The 5,564-nt window shown below is 40.5% G+C and overlaps 1 long non-coding RNA gene across 1 annotated transcript; it reads left to right on the forward strand.

Annotated features, from left to right (window-relative positions):
* The first annotated feature begins 383 nt into the window (after positions 1–383).
* On the forward strand, positions 384–4,214 carry LOC115276823. Its single transcript, XR_003902104.1, has 3 exons — positions 384–532; positions 3,040–3,131; positions 4,008–4,214. It is a non-coding gene; the product is annotated as an uncharacterized LOC115276823 (long non-coding RNA).
* The last annotated feature ends 1,350 nt before the right edge of the window (positions 4,215–5,564 follow it).

A 5,564-nucleotide genomic window follows, 5' to 3' on the forward strand; every position in this document is an offset into this window, starting at 1 on the left:
GAAGGGGGTGGATGGCTTTTCTCTTTCTGTTCCTGCCTTTCATATTCAGCAGATTAGAGCGGCGGGTTGCTGTGGCGACCATTCGGAGGAGGGCTCCGCACACCTGCACCACCAATGCCAGCCCCAAGCCAGCGTGGACTTCCTTCAGCTGTCCCCAGGGCAGGTTTTCTCTCTCTCTCTCTCTCTCTCTCTTTTTTTTTTTTTTTTTTTTTTTTGGTGGGAAACACAACAGCAACAACAACAACACCAACAAGAGTAAGGGAAAGAGAGAGAGAGGGAGGGAGGAGGGAGGGAGGAGTAGAAGGGAACAGGCAGACAGAAAAGGAAGAGAATACACTCCCAGCTAATGCAATGGCATCCTTGCTCTTTAATAAAGGGGAATGGGAATGCACTGGACACACAGGTGGTGGCCCAGAAACCTTGTCCTGGAAGCCAGGGGACCTGCTCAGGTGTTACTGGAAGTGGGGAGACAGTCACCCATGACCAAGGGCTGCACCTGCACACACCATGGAGGAAGGAAATCATGAAAACGGTGAGAGCTTCAAAACTTCAGCTCTCACTAGGTCATGGAGGAGAAGCCTACAAGGAAAGTTACTCTGTGATTACCCAGAACTAAAAGCCATTTGCCATTTTTCTGTGGACTGACTTTCCAATGCAGAGTAGTGCTTTCTACGGTGTGGGAGATACCATTATGTCCTTTCTTTTTAAGTTTGTAGAGGCAGAGAGAAGAGAAGAGAAGGGGGAGAGGGGAGGAAAACCGATGAGCTCTTGAAGTTGTGGAATGCTCTGGCACAGTTCCAGGTCCTGCTAATGAAGAAGTCAGCTCCACGCAGGGTTCTGGCCTCACCTCTCTGGGCTCCCTGGGCTCTGCCTTCAGTCTGCCCCTTCCTTCCTCCATCTGCCTCCTTCTCTTCCCTTCTTGTGACTGCCTTCTGCATTATTGTCTCTGTTTCCATTAACAAAACATCACAACGCATTAGCCTGTCCAAAGCAGTCTACAATGACAATATTTACAGAAGGTTTAATAAAATATGTATAGAGATTGATAGTGAATATGCAGTAGACCTTTTAAACTGAGAACCTGCTGGGTTTGTTTGTTTGTTAAACTAGATTCTCCAGGGCTGCTTCAGCTTTTCTGCTGTCTCTCAAACAATCCACTTAAAGGGAAAGATGAGTAGAGAGAAATATTCTTTAAAAAATATGTTTTCCTCTTTTACAATCAATGTGATTAGCAGGCAGTGGACCTTATTCTCACATTTTCAGTATAACAGGAACCAGGAACATTTTCTTGGGGTAATTGTGTCACAGCAGACTGAGATAAGACAATTACAATGGACTGACCCATCAGCACATACACAAACAACACTGCGCCGTTGTTCATGAGGTCCTTAAGGAATCTCATAAATTGACCTAATCTTGGAGTTCAGCATCTTTTCAAACACATGTATATGTGTCTCCACCTTTAATACAAAGTCAATACAATATTTTCACAAGACAGTTGGCAATACACTAGATCAGGGATTGGCAAACTTTCTGTGTAAGGGTCTAAATATTTTAAGCATCATGATCCATACAGTCTCTAGCAAAACTTAACTCTGATATTGTACCATGAAAATAGCCCCAGACAACATGCAGATCAATGGCACGGCTATGATTCAATAAAACTTTATTAACAGAAACAGACAGCCACCCCATTGGGTCTATGCACCACAGTTTGCCAACTCCTCCACCAGATCTAACGTCTCCTACATACAACACATTGAAGAAGTTAGAATGCTCCGAACTCTCAGAAGGTAGCACTGTTCCAGTGCCGTTCTTTTCAGTTCCTAATCTTACAAGGGATATCTAGTAACCAAGAACAAACAAACAACAAATTGATCCAACTGAAGAAAGTATCCAACCGGTTCATGTAACTAGAATTTCTTGATTCTTTTTTTAAAAAATTCAAGGGGCGCCTGGGTGGCTCAGTCGGTTAAGCATCTGGCTTCCGGCTTTGGCTCAGGTCAAGATCTCACAGTTTGTGGGTTCAAGTCCCGTGTCAGGCTCTGTGCTGACAGCTAGCTCAGAGCCTGGAGCCTGCTTCAGATTCTGTGTCTCCCTCTCTCTCTGATCCTCCCCTGCTCACGCTGTCTCTCTCTCTCTCTCTCTCAAAAATAAATAAAAACATTTTTAAAAATTTAAAAATAAGTTAATAAATTAAATAAAATAAATTTAAAAAAATTTAAAAAATTCAAGGGAAAACCCTGAAGGTAAAAGAATAGTACACTTTTGAACTGTTACAGTGTATGTATGTCTAGTCTTATAATTCGTGATCCACTGGCAAACAAATGGCCAAGCACGTTACTCTTTAGAAAAGAGTAGAATTTGTGCTTCTTGATGGTCACAGGTTTTAAAGGCCTATTTGGTGCCCAATTTTTTGTAGAGTCTTGTGCCAAAATGCCTTTTATCACAGGGAGGCAAGCAGTGCATTTAAACATATTTTGTCAACTGGGCACCATATGTGGAAGTGACAGCCAGAACTCCCTGCCAGTTCTCTTCCGTAGGAGAGGATGGGTCTACAAAGGTTCAAGCATCTTACAATGACTCATGCTTGGGAAGTCAGCAGGTAGGGGGTTGACTGTATACTTCTAAGTTTCATTCTGAGAATGATTCCTTTCCGAAATATGGATTTTGATTATTACTCACTCTGAAATTTGTTCTTTATTTTTAGGAGTTGTATATGTTATTCTTGCTATAACTTTGTACACAGACAGCAGAAGGAAGTGTGGGAACATATGCTCACCTTCATTCCAGTGTCTGAATTCCAATGTGGATCATAATGTTTGGGCCCCATATGTAGTCTTATTAAAGACTGTAAAGCCCATTCTTTTGGGAATTACACTTATACCTAATTATGGAGTTCTGAAAATTTGTCCTAACGGAAACCCAGGAAAAGGTTACACTTATCCGTAAGTGATGGGATTTGTCCCAAAAAAACATTCCCATTGCTTATAATCAAACTGGGAAGGCTGAATCCTAAGCAGAGTTGTCGTGTTCCAGGTTGTTCCCACAAGACTTGGGGATAAAAAGCCACAAGAATGGATTGGAAGAATAAATTTGAATTCTTGAGGAGCATCCCAGAAATATCTATGGTAAGAAACTCAAGGAAAAGCTAGGCTTGTTTTGGTCTAGCCAGTTTGGGATTCCGATTATTGTGATTCTTCCCAACTTAGTAAAGCCAGGGACACAAAGATATGGTATGTATCGTGGTCCTTTGTTAAGAAGGACAACTGAAATGTATCCCTTTATTGCTGCAGAAAGACTTAGGACTACTTTGTTTGGGACATCAGGGCAGACAAATTAACCAGTCAATCTGTAAGACATGTGAAAATGAGGATTGTGCAGGAGAAAGGATGGAGTTCCGTTTTCTAAACGTAGTAAGTGTACAAAAAGAGAATGGGAGAGTCCCCTCCCTTCCACTGACAGCTTGTGCAGAAGTGGAAAGATACAAATGATTCGTTTTGCTTTCTAGCCCATAGGTATTAAATAATAAGGTTAAACCAAGTTAAACTAAGTTAGACAGAATATCATGAGTAAAAGCCCAAGAAACAACATTATGCACTCATTTTTGTCCAAATCAAAATAAAATAATTGGGACTCGGACTAAGATTAGACCTGAATAAGGCCCATACTTTTATGTTAAAATCATGAGGAATTTTACAAAAGAAATGGGATCCATTCTACGAAGCCACTTTCCAGATGAACTTGTAATGGGAAAGTCTTAGGACAGAAACCTCTGGTGTTATTGAGAAAATCAGATCTCAGTAAACTCTCACTCAAGGAAATACATGGGCCTTCAGGAAACTTGGCATTCCCTTTTACTAGTTAAGAGTGATTTGGAAAGTGACCAGCATGGTGTTGATTTAGTGCTTTGTGCATGGGGGTGGTTGCATCTAAATATTCTAACTTATGGAAACGGTTTATAAGAGAAAATACAGGCTCGCGTTTCTTTCTCTGTGTTCTGCCAGGTTAACTTCAGAGCAGCGACCTGGTGAATCATTGCCTGATAAGACAGATTGCTTTGGACAAGTGCATGTTGGTTTTGATATCCAGATCACCTTCCACCTAGTTCTGCCACACAGTGCAGACTTGTCTGCCACTGAGGGTCAGGATTATAACTGCCTCTAATTGTTTTCCCATCTGTTGTAAAGAAGAAATAAATGTTTATGGGTGGATTTTTGTTTTACAAAAGCAGATAAAATGATAAATAATATGCTTTTCTAACAGTCCTAACACCAAATCGTCAAACAAGTTCCAAGAGGGAGGAGGTCAGTTCGGAAATAAGAAATCAACTTGGTAACCTCAGCTTGATTCTTCAACTTTAGGGCTAAAAAAAGACTAAGAGTAATGTCTAATGGAGAATATATTGCTGGGGAGAATAGAGACAGAAAGGCAAAGGAAACCACACTTGCTGCTCCCAACTGTGTGCCACGCACATTAACATCTCTGATGCATACAAGAACCCTATAAAACAGTTGAAACTACTCCATTTGCAGACGTGAAAACTGAGGCTCAGAGAGCTTACAAAATGTGCCTTATGGCTAGCAAACAAGAATTCAAGGAAAATTTGTGAATTGGAAGTCTTTGGGACATCTTGTCAATTGGAGTAATAATTTCTTAGCTTAGACAAATCTTGTAGGAATGGAGCTATCTGCAAAGGAGTTTTTAAAACATCGTCTCTGATAGCCAACCAGAAATGCCATAAAAACAAAGAAGTCTTAGTTTCATACACGTGGGATTATAAATGACAATAACAATAAATATAACTATGTTCCTGGTTCCTTAATTTGCTAATAATTATTGCTGCATTAATGACCTTAGCCCAAGTTGGCCATTTGCAGAGTCATGCTGAGATACATAAGTAGTAACAGGCAGGAAAAAGTACCATTGTTTTTCAAGGCAAATTCAAGATGAAGGAACACAATATTTTGGAATTGTGTAATTTATACAAAATAATATGATGCAAAATAATATGATGTCCATATTATGAGTGCCCTTCAAGTGAGTGAGAATTAAGTGCGGTTCTATTTAAAAAATGACAAATGAACTTAAATGATTGTAATTTCTGTTGGAAGGAAGGGAGGGAGGAAGGAAGGACTCAGTGGGTCATACAGGAGCCAATGGAAAAAGTCCACTTAGTATGGTTAACAACAGTGCCTTGAAATGATATTATCAACAGTTCTTTGAAACCTCAATTTAAAAAAAAAAGCAATGAATTTCTCCTGAAATACTTGATATCCAAAAATATGAAATTAAAAAGCTCTGGAGCCTTTGTTGATTTACTCGAGGGGAACAAAAATAGCCAAGGGGATTCAAACTGCCTTGTCCTTGAAATTCTAATCATATGCTAAGGGAAGTTTCCAGGGACCTGGGTGGTATATGAAACACAGGCTGCAAGGTTGTAAATGACTGGGTGTAGCTGTCATGACCTCGTTTGTGAGGGGCTATAGGTCCCCAAATCCCTGAATATTCCTCTCTGTGGTGGGAGAGTCAGGGAAACGGGATGGAATGATGAAAAGTCCAGC

Source organism: Suricata suricatta, chromosome 13, assembly GCF_006229205.1.
Source record: "Suricata suricatta isolate VVHF042 chromosome 13, meerkat_22Aug2017_6uvM2_HiC, whole genome shotgun sequence".
In the NCBI taxonomy this organism is placed as follows: Eukaryota; Metazoa; Chordata; class Mammalia; order Carnivora; family Herpestidae; genus Suricata; species Suricata suricatta.